Source organism: Lactuca serriola, chromosome 5 (assembly GCF_051521515.1).
Source record: "Lactuca serriola cultivar US96UC23 chromosome 5, Lser_US96UC23_V15, whole genome shotgun sequence".
NCBI classification, from domain to species: Eukaryota; Viridiplantae; Streptophyta; class Magnoliopsida; order Asterales; family Asteraceae; genus Lactuca; species Lactuca serriola.
The window spans coordinates 258,885,663-258,905,681 of NC_136412.1; positions in this window are offsets into that span (position 1 = coordinate 258,885,663).

The following is a 20,019-nucleotide window of genomic DNA, read 5'->3' on the forward strand; positions in this document are numbered from 1 at the left end:
TTTTCGCTTGATCTCATATTATCACTCACATTTTTCTCAAAGATTTCCGGCGATCTAAGCTTTCTACTTCATCGTCTTCCTTAAGAACTCAACAATGGCAGGCTCGTCTGAAACTCCTTCACTTCAAGAACAAACATGGAAATCTTAACTTCTCACAATCAGGCCACATCAAAACCTGATCATTGATCTTGATCCTTGCAAGTATGAAAGTCACTTGCTTATGATCATCGAGTGCCTGAAGTATTCTCCACTGATCATAGCGTTAACCAAGATGGAGAGCGTTCCAATGTCAATGCTATCAAAGGCTTACTCTTCTGCGTGTTACATTAAAGAAGAACAGAGGATTACGTTTGAGATCCTCAATCACAAAACCTCTATCTCTAAATCACGATTATGCTCCGTTCTAGGGCTTCTTTTATCAGATGATATGATTAACCCAGAATTTGTGTCCAACGCCGCTCTATTGGAGATGTTTTACCAAATGGGTTATAAAGAAACCCTAACCGTCATCTCCAAGTTACGGAAACCAAATCTGCCACCACAATTGAATGGTCTCTTCACTCTACTGTTCAAGGCATTCTATGAAAGGGTTACTGGGTCTGGTTACGCCAGCAAGTTGTTCATGGCGATCATCTATGGCATTTTCAAAGGCTAAACATTGACTACGGTGTTGTTCTCTGGGCCCAAGTGATTCGAAGCACACATTCCACAACTTTCCACCATGGAATCTCTTGTGCACGATTCAGGTCCATCATTGTTCAAAGGGCCATCACCAAGTTGAAGATTCTTATTATGCAAGATGCCTTGATGTCCAACGTTTCAACCCTTCACACCACTGGAATCATTGTTACATACACTTCTAAATTCGCTTTTGTTGGCTCCATCCCAGAAGCCATGCTTCGTGATGTGCCTCCTGCTAGCAAAGTCCTTGAAGGCTATCGTATTATTCCTGCCTCAGGGTTTCATCCTTTAACTCCTGAGATGCAGTCCAAAGACAGGAGTAACAAAGGGTGCAAGAATGGAGAAAAGAAAAAGGGTGATAACGAAGGTCCATCTGAGCTTGTGAACACTTCCAAAAAGCAAAAGGCGAAAACTGCTCCATCTACAGTTGCTCCTAAAAAGTGAAAGTTGAAAAGGGTTGCTCACAAGACCAAGTCTCCAACTCCATATTAAAGCGAACATTCACAATCTGACACTCAGTCTGATGTTCGGAATAAGGAAGAACAGCACGTTCGTAATGAGGAAGAACAACACGTTCGTAACGAGGAGGAACCACCTGTTCGTAATGAAGATGACGAACCTGTTCGCAGTGAAGCTGTCACATCCAATCCTGAGGTAACTCCTACTTATGATGATTTCTTTGACTCTCCTCCCCCTTCACCCAAAACTACAACTTCCTCCACACCTATAACAGTTGCACCATGTCCCTCACCAGTATATTCTCAACCTCAATGCACCATTCCTTTATCTACTCCCTTATTTACTGATTCTACTGTCCCCCCAATAATGACGGTAGAACCTCCCGTTTCTGTCAACGCATCTAATATGGGGGCTAACACTTCAGGTTTTACAGCATCTCATATCTCACCACCCATATCCCCCATTCACCAATATGATCCTAATATGATTTATGGGGATGGTGAAGACGATTTACCAGGATTCACTTTCAGTCCCTTCACCATTAGAACTGAGAGTGATGATGAAGCTCCAGTAACAAAGGGGAAACTAAAGGCTATCCATGAAAAGCTTGATTCGTTGCTTCAGGCTTCCAAGCCTTCATCCTCTGATGACTACTCTCAAGCTTTAATCAAGCCCATTCTTGAAACCATTACCAAAGAACACTCATCCAATCTTGAAACAAAGTCATTGATGAATCCACCTCTGTTTGCAACAAAACGACCGAAAAAGTCGATAAAATAATTTATGATTCTCAGGTTTTCATGGACCAATTCCAAACATCCTTTAAGTCTAACACTGCTAAAGAAAATAAAGTAATTTATGGCCTGGGCTCTTCTCTAAAAACTGAAAGGTAAAAATTGCAAGAGGTTCACACTGGTCTTCAAAAAGACCATGACAAGTTCCAGTCTTCTATTACCTCTCAACTCTCAAAGCTTCAGGAAGATTAGGCAATGGAAAGAAAAATAATGGATGCCCTTGCCCTTAAGATAGAAAAGGTGAAAGTATTAACCGTTAAGCTCAACACTGCTGAGAAGCAGGTCAATGAATTGTTATCTGAGAAGGTTGTTATGAAGAGCAATATTGCAAAGGTTAATAGTATGCTCGTAGATATCATTGAGGCCAGGGACCCAATGATCACTATTTATGTTCGCAAACATCTAGCCGAAAAGCTACGACATGTGTTCACATTACTTCATCGTTTGGAGGGTGTTCCGAAATCCTCTAGCATTCCAAAACAAGGGGAGACCCACTAAAGAAGACTTCATCCAAGCCAACTCTTTCAGTAAAGCCAAAAGTTGTTAAAAGTGAATCGGAGCCTAAAGGCAAAGAGACGCTTCTCTCAGATGATCCAATTATTGATAATAGTGAAGAAGAGGAGCCTGGTGAAGAAGAACTCAAAAGGCGAAAGGCTCGTGAAGCTGAGATAGATGAACATCAGCGAATTCTTCGAGAGGCTGAAGCTAAAGAGAAAGCTGAGAGAGAAGCCAGGCCCACTCTTGAAATCAGAAAACTCTTGTTTCCTGTTTGGATGCTAAAGCAAATTTAGAATGAAGTTGTTGAATCTCCAAATCAATATTGGTTAGAACCGGCTGTGTCGTTTGAACTTCTCAATACTCAAGACTCACAACTGGATATTCCAATAAATCCCAAGGCTTTCAAATTTCGTTCTTTTATCAAAGTTGCAAATGTTCCATCTACTGAAAATAGTGATGATCAACTACTCTTCGCATTCTATCTCAAGCACATGAGGGCCTAGTACGAGACATGGAGTGCAAGTAAGATAACGGCAGTAAAGGTCACTGGACCAATTGAGACTGAAAGTTTTTCGAATGCAAAATTCAAAGTCGTCAGAGGTTCAACAAGTCAAGTTCATGAGTTCACTCTCGTAGACCTGCCGTGTATCAACCATATGACCAGATCATGCTTTACAATCTATTGATGCGAGAAGAACATAAGTACGAGCCTGTTGGCATTCACCTCAAGCTCATGATCAGTTTATATATTCGGGAGGTGGGAACTATGGATGTCGAGATAGTTGGAGTTCTGCGAAAGAAGCCTTCTGCAGTTCCTAAAGAAGCTCCTGAGGGATTTGAAAAGCTAAAGATTGGAAAATTTTACAAGGAAATTTGGTATGTGGTCTTTCAAGCAAGGGATAGAAATGATGCTGTCTTTCGCAAAACATGTTTCTTCCTCCCAGACAAACACTTATGCTCTACTTCCTGTCTCGAATTCATCTTGGAACTTATCAACAAAAATGCTAACAACAGTGATGGTGATAAAAAGTGCTTCTCGGACATGATTCGTTGGTATGTCTAGGTTCTCAAGACTTTATTGAGCATAATTCCAATGGTATTTGAAGTGCAAAAGCAAATTAAGTATTGATGTACTCTCGCCTCATTGACGCAAAGAGGGAGATTGTTAGGATAATTATGTTGCGTCAATTGGCCTTTTGTACTGTTTGTTTTGTTAACGGGTAGGGCCTATCCTCCCGTATTTATTTTCTAGGGTTATAGTATTTAAGATGCATGCATGTATCATGTATCATGTTTTTGATATTATCTTGTACCCAAATCACGCCTCTACAGTAGCAATTCTTAATTGAGTTCTTCTGAGGCGTGACTTTTGAATCAATCAACATATTTTGAGTCATTGTCGTGTTCTTGCTTTAATCTATTTGACCTATCGATCATTCAAGGATATTTAATCCTAACATTAACAAAGTTTTGGAGACATCTAAGCAACAAAGATGTTGTAAAACCTTGCCTATATGACCTAGAGGCGGTGTCGCCTCAAGTGAATATTATTGGTTTATCTTCTAAAGGGTCATGAAAAGGATTTATAGTGCATGGCTATATTAGCGCTCAGGGAGAACGAAAAGACAACATGTGATGTGTGGGGGTATATAAACCGGAGAGGTCATAAGGTTCATGGTTTAAACCTATAAGGATACCATTAAATTTGACTCTTCTTGTTTATTCTCATTAAACTAGGGTTTAATCTTCGTGACACCCAAGTGACATCATGTGTGTGAGTGAAAGGAAACTTTCCAGGTTTGTGGGGGATTGTTGGAAATTATAGAGGTAATCTTGCAAGTTGGCAAGTTTCCTCTATCCTACATTGGTGGGGAGGAAGAAATATTTAGTAGGTTTATAAGGTTATTCCCTTGATAGGCCTTCAAAGGCTTTAGTGGATCAAAGGAATGAGTCAAGCCCACACACGTGCGTCTAGCCTATCCTAGCACTAACCAACGGCGTGAGTGCTTGAAATGGCGTGATTTAGCTACACTTGGCACTTCGCACGAAGCATCGATCGCTGGGAGCTAAGGAGCTTCTATTTTTGGCGAAGTTCGGGTCAGGTCGGTTTGTCCGATTTGGTCAAAAGGATAACTTCGTGGATATGGAAACAAAATATTCTAGAAGGCTTAGAAAACAGCTAGCTTGGAGAGGAAGTCATCGTCCTAGGGTTTCTAGGGGATCCGCCCAAGAGTGGCCTCTTTATTGTCTTCTAGGGTTTCGATACCTATAAATATAACCCTCTGGAAGCCGTATTTCATGCACGGAATTTGAAGCTCTCTCTCTCTCTCTCTCTCTCTCTCTCTCTTTCTACGATTTCTTCTAGTTTCTTCGTATTCACTTTGCGTTTATCGTTTTCCATTGTTGTTGAAAACTCGGTAAATCTACATTAAATCGTGGGGTTTTACTATGTTGCTTACAGACGATAAAAGCGAAGTAAAAATCTTTAAGGACAAAAGTTCGATCTATGTCGTTATTCTATGGTCAAGATCTGCCGTCAACAAGTTGGTTTTACAATATTGTTTCGTCTTTACTTTCGTCCAACAAGATGACAGTCTGTTTCTACTCTTTTCTTATAATCAGATCTAATCGAGAATGATTGATCTGATTTCTGGACGAAACTTGGTAATCGTATTAATAATAATTGGATTTATCATTCACAACTAATCGACATATAATTCTCAATATTATTTATTGGTTTTCTTATATGTATATTGGTTTCGATTTACAACACTTAATCAATTATTTTTAGTTCTTTTAATTATGTCTATCTTAAACCTTAATAATGGATCAATTAATCTAGATAATAATAACATTATTAATAACTAAATTTTTACTTTTTATGTAAAACCCAAACATGATCAACTAGAACACTAGCAGATTAGTTGGTATGTTATGATCATACACCTGTACTAACAATATCACAATCATTTAATTGATAACGACGTAGCGACTCTTAGACTTAGGATAATGTTAGGTTTCATATCCGAACACCAAGTTTTATTGGATATATTCACAATTCATGTATATTTGAAACTAACAACTTCGTGGTGAATAAAACTTGGCCTATATGCTTCTTATGTGTATGATATTTTTATGTCAAGTATAACGCATGGATCAGATCAACCATTTCTTTTACTCTAAGATCTTATTTCTCAATAAAGATATTGAGAATGTCCATGTGTATTAGTGGGATCTTTTGGAGAGTTAATATGAGGATCTAATATATATATATATATATATATATATATATATATATATATATATATATATATATATATAGGTAGAGGTTCATTTGAGACCACCTATATTTTGTGAGACATAGGGACCAAATCTTAGCCTTTCATCATATTTGATCTTGTGGCTTATAAAAAATACAGATTAACACTAATTAATCTAACTGATTAGTTAATTAGGGGCAGATTAGTCACTAAGTTAAATATAACATCACTACCAGATCTTATATTCAATTAGCGTCATATTCACGTCATTTTCAAGAACATCTTTATCTACTTCGATTCTTTTACCAAGATTATCGCTCCTATGTGATCAACATTCTTTAATCTTCTCATGTAATGGATCTTCAATCTCCTTAAATCTTCATTTATTTCAACCATATCATCCTCTGATTTTTGAGATTGATTGAGCGAAGAGTGATCGTATCCTATCTAAATCATAGCTTCTAAATTCATTATTTTTGTGTTTTTCGAGTTTGTCCTCTTCGTTCTTCTACATATGCAATTGATAATCAGATTGATTGGGGTTGATTTTCATCTATCGACATTTGGGGATGATCATCAGATAGATGTTATTTTCAACAATATACTTCATCAAATCACATATATCACCATCAAAATCTAATCGATTTTTGCACCATAACCATCCATTTTCAACAAAAGGTTAGTTTTTCTTCATTGACCTTTTATTTCAGCAATTCTTCATCAAATCACATTTGTTTAGCTGTTTTAGATATATTTTGAGCACTTTTAAGATTCGATTTCTATTTATCAGATTTATGATTTTTACAATTTATCAATGTTTGACTTTGAGCACTTTTAAGGTTTGATTTTCAACACTTTTCACGCAATGTGTTTTGTGAAATTGACATGGAATGTACAAAGTAATTATTGTTATTCAACAAATTCACTTAAACTAGACATGCATTCTACCTGTTTGATTAAAGTCCTAAATGAGAAAAGACTCAGATGTATCACCCCTTCTCATGACTAAATTCTTCTTTAAGAATATGAGTATATTTCCAAAATATGACTCACAATTAGTGATAAATGATACCATATTGATTACTGTTATTAAACATACCATAGTTTTGTTAAACTTATGTTTTTTTTTTCTGTAAACGCATAATGTTAGTGTCTTTTTAGCACTATTTTTTAATATGCTCTTGTTAACTTTCCAGAAAGTAGGTTGTACCAAAGAAAATATTGCTTACTCTTAGACCTGTTTCTAGAATATTATCATTATCACAATTATGTTAAAAAATTTATTGAAACATAACAGTTGGAGACATCTTTTTTAACAATATGGAGTGCTCTAATTGATTTGCAGTAAGGGTTGTACTTAATAAAATATTGATAGACTTAGAATATTTTTTGCTTATAAAAATTTTCATTTTTTGTTTTATGATCGATTACATTACTACATTATTTTGTTGTATCATCAATTGCATTACTATAACATGTTGACTTTAATTTAAAATATTTGTATAATCCATGCTTGATTCTAACAATTCTTTCATTCTTTGTTGTAGATACTTTTAGCTAATGAATCCCAAATTGAAAGAAAGTTGAATATTTCAAACTAGAAATTCTTAGCAATAAGTGTTGAGATTAATGAATATTTAATAGATCTTATATGTTATAAACATGTAATAGATTTTTTTGGATTATGGTGCAATGTTATTTGATTATAACTTTGTAAGATCCCTTTGAAATCCATCATTCCTCTTTTTATCTAACAGTGTAAGCTTCTGATAGATTTATTATGGTACAAACTTGAAATGTGGTTTTCAAATTATCAGGTTTCAAGAATACATTTTAACTTTTAGAGACGATTTTGATATTTTCCTAAAAATCTTGGTTTCATTCTAAAATCTTATGTGGTTGTCACTGGTTTGAAAATTTTGTTATTTGGATTTCCTAAAGAGTTGAAGGGATCGTGAAGAGGGGGGGGGGGGGGGGGGATGAGGGGGAGGGGATTAGAATGTTATACATTGTTTTAGAATATTACACCTTATAACATCATGATAGATATTTTATGGCACAAATTTGAAATATTTTTTCAAATCATTAGGATTAGAATATAACTATATTAAAATATTAAACTTTACAGCACAATTTTAGATTATTCCACATTAATTTAGTAATAATATACGTATTTTGTAATATTACAAACTAACATAAGAAAATTTTGTTTTCTATAAATTGTTTTGTTTTCTTATAAATTATTTTAGGTATTCTTCTAACACTATAAATCCTACACTTATAATATTACATAATAGTATCATAATATTACATATAGTATTAGAATCTTACATAGTATAAGTTCATTTTACACATTAAAACACAATTTTAAAATATTACATACAATTTCATAATATTACATATTAACAACACAATATTAATATTTCAAACATAGAATAACTAGAATAATAACATATCAGTGAGTATTAGAAAAACTCAAATTTAGTTAGGCATTTGTTCTATTATAATATTCTACATATACATATTATTTTCATGTAATAAATCAAATTATTTAACAAAAAACCAAAAGCATTATTTTATTAGATTATCAACACCACGCACACAACCTATAACATTATTTTAATAGAATATTATACATGCAAACTTAATTTTAAACTCAAATAATATGTGAAAGATATTCAGAATTCAACAATATTATGAAAATTATACCTTAGTAAACAACACATTAATCATTAAACCAACGACATTCTTGTAACATTAACTTTTAATTTTAGAATATTACATAGTCTAAAATCAGTAATATAACATATAATTTTAGAATATTTCAGATTACTTCATTGTTAATAAAGTACTATCACAATACTTAACAAAAAGGTTCAAAATAAATTCTTTCCAACAAAAGAAGAATGCCTAAAATCGTATATTACATATTATTTAACAAAAATATTCATAACAATTTATTTCCAACAAAATCAGAATATCTAAAATGATAATATGACACACAATTTTAGAGTATTTCATTTTACTTTATATATGTCAAATACAATTAGAATATCACACATTACATGAATAAAAGGATTAAAGCAAGTAGTTTAGGACAAAAGAACATCGAAACAACATCTGACTCATCAAATTAGAATATGTATAATATCAAGTTTTCAAATATAATTTTATAATATTAGAATCTTACATACTATAAGTTCATTTTACACATTATAAAATATTAGAATATTACACTTTAATATCAGAATATCGTACACAACTTTAGAATATTACATCTTAACATAGTATTAAATATTGAACAATTAGAATAACTAGAATAATAACATATTAATGAGTATTACACAAACCTAAATTTAATTAGGTATTATTATATTAGAATAATATGCATATAACTTAGAATATGCTACAACATTATTCTTTTAGAGTATTCTAACTTTTAGAAAACATATAACATATAACATTTATTCTAGTAGAATATTCTATATACACACATTATTTTCAAATAATAAATCGACTTATTCAATTGAAAACTTAGAACATTATGCTATTAGAATATTCTAAACATGCATTTATGAAAACAACCAACATGTAATATTATTGTATTAGACTATTATATATCTACTTATTATAAGATAAACCATAGAATATTATTGTAATAGAATATTATACACGCAAACTTTAATTTTAAACTCATGTGATATGTAAAAAGATATTTCTAACATTACATTTCATAAACTATAACATTACATCTATTAATCTTTAAAATACATAACACAAATTAAATATCAACATTATACATCTTATATTCTAATATTACAACTATATTGTCATATATACTTGTTTCATAGTCTATTCGCATGTCTTTGATCGGTTGACGAGCTATCATACGAGGTACCATGAACTATAATTTTTTTTGCCTTTATCTATTTTTGATGACAGACCTTGTTGTACAATCTTTCCTCTTGGATCAAAAACTCGTTTTTCCCTTCATTTGGTAATTTCGTCAATTCATCTGCATAAAAAAATAACCATATTTTTATTAAAACAATTAACTAGGATATAAACAAGAAATTAAAAAAATGCTCAAAACATGTTTCCAACAAAATCAGAATGTCTAAAATCACATATTACACTTTACTTAACAAAAATGTTAAAATCAAGTTGTTTCTAACAAAATCAAAGTTGTTTCCAACAAAATCAGGTCGTCTAAAATAATATATTACTTATTACTTAACAAAAAGGTTGAAAGCAAATTGTTTCCAACAAAATCAAAATGTCTAAAATTAGATTATGACAAATAATTTTACAATATTTCACATAACTTCATAGTATATCAAATACTCTTAGAATATTACACATTACTCACCAAAAAGGTTCTTATCATAACACTTTTGAGTTACCAGTGGAGTTAACATCTAGATGCAAATATTTTCAAGTTTTCATATATTCTACATAAAGATGTCTATTTAAATGTAAGGTTCTATAATACTATATATTCATATATTCTTCATAAATCATACACAAAGTTGTAGGTATAAACGATAGGTTCTATAATACTATATTTCATTACATCGTGCCTTTGAGAGATAACTATACAAGGAAATGTCTCAATTAGAATACATCTTCGAAGATACATAATGATGTTGACTAAAAACTATAGTATAATCATAACACAAATATTTATAGAATTTTGCATAGATGACTACATTAACTCAAAATCACACAGGGAGATATAATCGACGATTATAACACATTAACTAAAAATCACAGACAAAGATAATATCGTGAAGAGATTATAGTAATATACATTACCTAGAATAACTTTAGATGTAAAATCCAAATCCGACTGTGTATAATGAAACCTTTGTTGGAATAACAAGCTTCAATCTCTTTGATTTAGGGATGGTTGATAATACGGAACTTGACCCACTTTCAAAATCATAATCATAAGCATGAAAATCCCAATAAGAAGGAATCTGAAATTGTGTTAAACAAGATTGCCTAGAATATTCATGTATTAAACCTTATTTCAATATATGTGGGCTTTATTATCTAACTGATCAACACAATAACATTAGAACTTAAATTTTACTAATCATAATACTTAAAATATTACATATTTACAAATAGAATATGACACATAATTTCAGAATATATCACATTACTTCATTGTTAAGCAAAGACTATCACAATACCTCACAAAAGGTTCAAAACAAGTTATTTCCAACCAAAGAAGAATGTCTAAAATCAGATATTACACATTATTTATCAAAAAGGTTCAAAGCAAGTTGTTTCCAACAAAATCATAATGTCTAATGTCATATATGACATATAATTTCAAAACATTTCACATTAATTCATAGTATATAATTCAATATCAGAATACTATATATTACTTCAACAAAAAGATTTAAAGAAAGTAGTTTCTAACCAATTAACATATAAACTAAAAAAACAAAGCAATATGTGACTTATCAAATCATAATACATATAGCAGCAAGTTATTAAACACAAATTTACTTAATTTTCACCTGATCACCTAATTAATAAAACAAAATAACATCTAAAATCAAATTATATTGAGAATACCTGCAATCTAAATATGATTTAGTTGAATAATCCATAATCTATGATTAATGTCTGATTTGTAGTGTTTTTTGATGCTAAAACTCGAATAAAAGGCTAGGGTTCTTCAATTATGTGGTTTTATCAGTACTAGGGTTTTTTTAATACCGATTCATCACTTTCCTGAATGATTAGTGTGGTTATTAGGGGTTCCTAGGGAAAACTATGCAATGAAGATTGACGAATGAAGAGTTACATACACAGATTTATGTATTAGAAATATCCATACATGTAAGCAAAACTTCTCTACTTCATAATACTAGATTAAAATCGCACATAGATAGTATAGTATTATATGTTACCTGGAATGTATTGGGATACAAAACTAGTCTCGGATCGAGTAAAATGGACCAATTTTGCCGATTGATTGTGTAAATTGAAATTAGAAACAGGTATATAGCAGAATGAAATCTATAGAACAATCTTCGATTTGTTTTTGAGTGAAATCATTGATTAACTCGAGCTAGAATCAAAATAACGAGCTTGAACTTTGTCGATTTAGGGTTAATCTGAATCAGAAACAAATTTGTGACAGGGAAGGGTTTTCTTGATGAAAGGGTTTTAGATTAAAGAATTTTAACGAATGAAAATTTGTATGAAAAAAGAAGAATTTGTTTGCATACGCTAAGTTACGTTTCCACCCTTGTGTTTATTCTAGTTAATTACAAAGTTTGGGTTATTTACACAACTGCCACTGCCTCCTTCATTTTTTTTTGATTAAATCTAAACCTTTGATCAATTTAGAAGAGTGGTCAAGATCTTGTCCCCATGTCTCACAAAATATTATGGTCTCATATGAACTTAACCCTATATATATATATATATATATATATATATATATATATATATATATATATATATATATATATATATATATATCCCTATTCTAATAAAAGAATAGTTTTAATCTCCTTTTGACATGTGTCATCCTATTAAGCCTCCTAATTAATGCATATTGTATTCTACTTTTGCCATGTGTCACCGTATTAGTCTTCATCGTTAATGCATGTCACTTATCAACCTATTAATTCTCAATTTTAAATTTTAAATTTTAAATTTCTCACTTTAATTACATTAATTTAATTACATTAGCATAAAAATCAATACAAATTATGAAGTGATATAATTTCACATAATTATTTAAATTAATGATTATAATTTTATATAACTAAAAAAATATCTCTCAATTAATAATTTATTTGAAATAATTGATTGATAATTTTGAATTCTCACTATAATAGTTTAATTAGTTTTGTAACCGTGGTTCCCACGGGTTATGAGAGTCAGCGTACCACACTTTGTACATCCCTCTCTATTTTCATTGAGCCTCCAATTAAGATTGGGGAGTATTAGTGTATCTAAATTAGTATGATATGGTGTCGGTGTACCACACTTTGTACATCCCTCTTTATCTTCATTGAGCCTCCAATTAAGATTGGGGAGTGTTAGTGTATCTAAATTAGTACAATATGGTGTCGGCGTACCACACTTTGTACATCCCTCTCTATCTTCATTGAGCCTCCAATTAAGATTGGGGAGTGTTAGTGTATCTAAATTAGTACGATATGGTGTCATAAGTGAATATATATGTTGGAGTCTACTTTCTCTCCACAAAGGTTTTTTTTTGAAGAGTTATATATGTTGCTCCACATATGTTTAAAACATATGTATGTGACATGTATTAATCGACAAAATTGTTTTAAAAAAATGAGATGTTTTATATATTAATCGACAAAATACGAAGAAACCATAAAAATACTTGTTTTACGTAAAAAGTCAAACCAAGATGTATAAACGTATTTGTATTATGATGTTTAATATCAAAGAGAGTGAATAAAAGTAGGGCAAGAAACAAAACAAAAAGAAACAAAATTGTGAAGTCAAGACAAGAGTACATTATGGTGCATGTGAATGGGTGGTTGGACACTCATGACTCAGGTACGTGCCCAAATAATTTTAGAGAGGGTAAATATGGGATGTTGGTGTTAAGTGGGACCTCTTCTTAATTAATATAAACATGACAGTTATTTTTATAACTTTAGTCCATGGTTAAGAAATTAAATGTTCAAACACTATAGTTTTTATAAAATCTTATCTTATGCTTAATAAATTACATGTTAGACTATATTGAATCCTATTTTACCTTTTTACATTAAAAATAGTGAAAAGAAAATGGTAAGAACTCTTATTGTATTTTAATAAAATTTTATTTTATACATAAAATTGTAAAAATAGTCTTTGTGGTTGGTTGTAAATTTTCGTTTTATTCCAAAAAGTTTTGGACTAGCATCACCGGTCCGACATTTTGATTTTGTTATGAGTTTGGTCTAACTTATTTTGAACTTTTTTATAATGACGATTTTGCACCTACCCTTTGTTTTTTAGTTTTTTTATTTATTTAAATATTTTTATGATTAAAATAAAATTTCAACCCTCTTCCTCCTTACCATATCTCTCCCTTTACTTTTTGATTTTGAATGGGTCAACTCATGTCCATAACTATAATCTAAAGACTCAAAAGTTCACATCTTCCTCGAAGGAGACAACTCTAGTGGCAACATTGCTCATCAAGCTACTTCCCGTGTAGTCAAATTAGGAATCCAAGTTCTCGGAAACATACTTTTGAATCCAATGCTTGGTGGAAAAAAAAATTGAATCTGAGAAACGATTGGATACAAAATACTTTGTGACAATTCAAGATCGAGATTGGTATTGGAAGGCGTTTCTTCCTAAAGGTGAAGATAGAGATCATCCAACTTATAATCCTTTTGGGCGAAGAGGTACAACCACATAGATCTAAAAACCATCGAATATAACAACTTCGCCTGTGCCACTAGATCTGTTCGTCACCGGCTTTTATGGTCGATCTAGAAAGACGAAGACGAAAGAGCAACGATTGTCCTTCTCTAACTCGATCTGTCGTCGAACGAACTCTGATCCGTCATCCTTTTTCTCCGGTTGTCCTTATTGTTTGAGCTTACAAACCCTTCGTCGAAGACACAATCTTCCCCAACAAACCCTTGTTTCAAATTTGAAACAACAACATCATCTTCGTCTACCGTCGTAGAGTTACATTGTCTCCGGAGAACAACCACCCATCCCTAATAACCCTCTATAGCTAAATGTCTCCTTTAACACACAAACACCATTTTTCTCTCCCCAATCTCTCTCTCTCTCTCTCTCTCTCTCTCTCTCTCTCTTCAATATCGCCAGACCACCACCACATCGTCAGACTAACACCTCTCGATGGAACCCTAGAATTATTTGTCGCCATCATCGCCGGAGAAGAAGAAACTCACCTGAATCGATGACCAAGTAAATACACCAACATGCTTACTCCATATACTGATCGCTCCCTTAAACTGACTAACTCCAAACCAAGGGGAAACCTTAATCAATAAGCCAATTCCTTCAAGTTTAACCCAAGGTCAAACAAGCCAAAAAGTCAACAGTCAATGGTCAATAGGTCAACGACCCCCACAACATGCTATGCTCTTGGCCACGTTGTGACAAGCTTAGTACAAAACAGTCGATCATCAAAGTACTACCACGACGTGCCAAGCCCTTGTCATGGGATCTGGCAGAATGCCAACTTCTTCATTAAGTGCTTAGTCCTTACATATCTAAGCCCAAAACTTTAGTTTACTCTTTGACACTGACTTAATGGATAAGGTTTCCAACTTTATCCATTAAAAATCCATACCAAGGCTAGATCTACAATCCTAAGTCCATTAAATCCTTAATGAGGTTATAACTTGAGCATGGACACAAGATACACCAAACATGATCCTTTTTCTTATTCCATAGAAGTATAATGTCCTAGTGTAACATCCAAAAAATACTAATAAAAAATTTCATTTTCAAATCATCAAATTCACGCAATGTTTGTTTCCTCATCATTCATAGTAAATGTATCACAATCATCAGAGTAAAATAACAATCATTAGTGCGGAAAATCATCGGGGGATGTTGTGCAGTCAAGTCAGACCTTTACATTTGGAACTGGAAGTACTTGAAAATGTTTAAACCACAAAACAATAAGCACAAAGCCTAGTGAGTTCCCCAAAATACCACATACCATACATATTTAACTATGCATTTTAGACCATTAGCCTAATATATTTGTGTAGTAATGTTAGATTTTAAGATATATAATACTTAATATGCTTTGAAATGTTGTTGGACAACTTGACCTCTCTTCAGTGTTTTGGTCATATCTCATGACTCGTAATTCCGATTGAAGAGATTAAAAATATTATGAAAACTAGACAAATTTTAGATGACCTTTATGTTTGTGAAAATTTTATATTCCTAGTTCCCATGCCATGGCAAAGCCATTTCAACGATGTAGAAAATTAAAAAATTCATGAATGTTCTGAATCCAATACCCATTGTGTGGCAAGTCATTTTCCACACTGTGTCAATGTTGAAATCCATAAATAAAGCTGTAAATTATCCCTAATGAAATATCTTCAACCGTATTTCACCCCCCTACAAAAATAAACCTCAGATTTGCCATTGTGAGGGTCTAGAAGGCGGCTAGAGGGAAGTTAAGCTGATATGGAGCGAAGATATGATGGATTCGTAACCCGATCCATGTCTTAAATCGTTCGGTTTGTTGTTCCAACCATGATTAGCATTCCGTTATGATTTTTATATGTTTTACTTTCTGATTTAGGGCTTCAAAACCCTATTGCTTTTTGTTAGACTAGATGAATCATTGAGATTATGGGTTAAGTTCCTATTAAGATTATTTTTTTTAATTTATTATGTTTGCTTGATAAAAGATCCTTATGTGTTAATGTTTCAACATTTTATGTCTATTTTTGAGTATTGTTAGGTTTACATTAACAATCTAGCTTGATGTGCTTGAATCATATTATTTTATAAATTATAAATTCGTATGACTAGTGTTTGATCAAAACCTATGGTTAAATAGTAAAGTTTGTAATTATCACGTGTAAGAATACATATGATGACCATTTATGTATAGTAGCTTCATGATCTTTTATGCTAGTAATTCAAGTCTCTCATAATACGAATTGAAAATTGATTTTTAGGATAATTAGTTCACTTGATCACTACAATTGAAAGTCTTAAAAATTAAAGAATTAGTTGTCTAAATTTGGAAACCAGTGAATTTAGGAATCAGTGAATAACGAATAAATATCCACTTGTTAGTGCACAATTATACCTGCTATTTTTAAATTTATAAACCTAACCAACTTAACTAGTTAAAATGCACTTAGGAATTGTACCTAGTCCAACTATAATATAGAATAGTAAGTTGGGTGTTGAACGCAGGTAACATAGTTCTAATTAGAAAATAACTACTAATAATTAAACTAAGAAACAACTTTCAATTGGATTAAGTAGAAAAACAACACTCAATCATTCGATTTCTTAGTTTTCGATACGAACCAAAGAACCCTAGGCGATTTGTTTCCATTCAGTTTTCTAGTTTTTGAGATGAACCAAAGTACTTGAACTATTGCTAGCCGAGGATGGAACACTGACATGGAGAATGCTCAACGGGTGAGTTTCTACCCCAAGGGGTCTAAAGTAGCATTTACATCTTGCATTCTGAAGGATGGAGCCCATGATTGGGGGGAGGAGGTTGGAAACTCTTTGAGAGCTGAGGTCGTTGGTGAGGGAGTTCCAAGACCTTCTTCATACTACAAAGATTGTGACGGAGATCACCTCCATGTTCTAGGAGAGAGCATTGTTGGTTCGGCATTACGTCGCAGATGAGGAGATAAAGAAGACGAGTTACAAGACATTGGATGACATGATAAATAGAGCCCATGAACAGGGGATTAAGTTGTAGCTTCAGTTGGAGCAAGTACATATAATAGTGGGCCGGGTAAAGAGGCCAAAGTGTTTAGATTTGTGATCAAGAGGCCATCAGGACCTAGGTCGTTGGGCCAAGTGTGGGAGGACTCATGAGAGGAGTTTTTGTGAAATGGGGGCTGATTTAATTACGGCCATACTAGTCATTTTAGAAGGGATTGCACTTAGGGATCACTCATATGCTTCCATTGAAATCAGATGGGCCACAGGAAGTCCGATTGCCCAATATTGGCAGGAGGAGAAGTGGTGACACCCGCACCACCCACCTTAAGCATTACTGATGGCTGCCAAGTCAAGGAAGAGGATTTGTTGGTGAAGAGCAAGGCATTCAAGTTGACAGATGAGGAGGATTGAGGAACACCAGATGTGGTTACCGGTATGTATCTTTTCCATGTCTTTTATTACTTTCTTTGTTTGTGCTTATGTTTTATTTGCTCATGTATCTGGATGTTTTTAGTCAATGGTACGAATGCTCATGTTCTGTTCGATTTGGGTGCTACCCAGTAATTTGTGTCTCTTGCACTACGCAAGAAGTTTAGAGATGCTCTATGGACTTTGGATTATCTGTTGGAGGTGGAGATTGCCGATGATTGCTCAGTGAGTGCTTCGAGAGTTCATCGAGGATGTGTTCTGAATATGTTCGACGAGAGATACTCGATTGATTTGGTTCCTACTCTTTTGTGAGGGTCTAAGGTTATTGTGGGTATAGACTGGTTGGGCCCCAATAGGGATATGATTGATTGTGAGCACCAGTTGGTGAGAGTTCAAACCCCAAGTGGGGGGGGGGGAGTTGTTTATTCATTGTGAGGGTGCTCAACATGGGCTAGTTGTCTGTTCAGCTGTGAGAGCTAGGATGTATATTCAACAGGGGTGCTCTATATTCCTAGTTTATGTGGTGGATACACAAGAGGATGGTAATAAGACTATAGACAACGTACCAATCATTCAGGAGTTCTCCGATATTTTTCCCGAGGATTTGCTGGAAGTGCCTCCTGAGAGACAGGTTGAGTTTTGAATTGATCTAATTCAGGGGCGGCACCGATAGTCAAGGCCCCGTATCACTTAGCTCCTCCAGAGATGCATGACTTGTTTACACAGCTGCAGGAGTTGTTAGATAATGGATTCATTAGACCGAGTAGGTCACTGTGGGGAGCACCAATTCTTTTTGTGAAAAAGAATGATGGGTTGTATAAAATGTGCATTGACTATCGGGAGTTGACCAAGATGGAGGTGAAGAACCATTATCCACTTCCGATGATAGCTGATTTATTTGATCATATTTAGGGCACGTATTAGCTCTCCAATATTTATTTGAGATCAAGTTATTATCAAATAAGAGTCATAGATGAGGATTTGCAGAAGATGGCCTTTAGGACTCTTTATGGTCATTATAAGTTTGTGGTGATGGCATTCGGGCTCAAGAACACACAGAAAACATTCATGGATCTCAAAAACCGAGTGTGCAAGCCGATGTTGGATCAGTCAGTGATAGTGTTCATTGACGATATCTTGGTCTACTTTAAGACCAAGGAGTAGCATGAGGATTATCTGCGAGAGGTTTTGGAGACCTTATGAAAGGAGATTCTATATGCTAAGTTCTCCAAATGCGAGTTTTGGTTGCATGAGGTCTAATTTTAGGGCACATCGTCAACCAGAAGAGTATATTGGTCAATCTGGACAAGATTCAGGCAATGATGCGGTGGAGGTTCCGAGGACACCATTTGAGGTTCAAAGTTTCCTTAGGCTAACATGGTATTACTGGAGGTTCATTTAGGATTTCTCCAAGATTGTTGTTCCTCTAACCCATTTGAAGAAAAATAATGTTACCTTTCAGTGGGGCCTGATCAACATATATCTTTTGTAACTTTGAGGGAAAGAATGTGTGAGGCTCCGATTTTTACCCTTCCCGAGAATATAGATGACTTTATGGTATATTGTGAGGGTATGGATGACTTTGTGGCTTACACATCGAATTAGTTGAAACCTCACGACGCAAATTACCTTACACATGATATAAAGATAGGGGCTATGGTTTTTACCCTCAAGCTTTGTGGACATTATTTATGTAGGTTTAGGTGCACTATATATATTGATCACAAGAGTCTGAGGCATCTGATGGATCGTCCGAACTTGAACATGAGGCAACACAAATGGTTGGATGTGGTGAAAGATTATGACCATGAGATTATGTACCATCCTGGGAAGGACAATGTTGTTGATGATGCCTTGGGTCGCAAGGCAGTGAGTATACCTATTAGAGATATATGTTTGAGGTTGGTTATTGTTTCACTATTGTTGGATCTGATCAACAAAGCACAAATAGAGAGATTGAAGAGAGAGAGAATTGGAAGGAAGAATGAATCAGGGGCCATATTTCATTATTTGTTAGGGATAATCGTGGATTATTGACTTAGTGTGGCATAGTATGGCTCCCAGTTGATGGTAGGTTTAGAAAGACGTTATTAGAGAAACCTGGTAATTCGAAGTTTTGATCCATCCCGGAGCCGCAAATATGTATAGATATTTTATATTGAGCTACTGGTGTCCCTGCATGAAGAAGGCGATAACATAGTTTGTGGAGCAAAGTTTGACTTACTGGAAATTCATGGCCAAACATCAGAGACCCGATGGAAAAGTGCATGCATTACCCATTCCCATGTGGAAGTGGGAAGAGATCATCATGGATTCTTTTACAAAGTTTCCTAGGAAGACACATAGGGTTTGTTGAATTAAGGTGTCTATGATCATAACTAAATTCGTATGACTTGTAGTAAGAACCAAAATCCTTTTTGGGTTGCCTTCAGAACTAGCAACTAAAAAGGATGACATTTGCAAAGAGAGGTTGATTT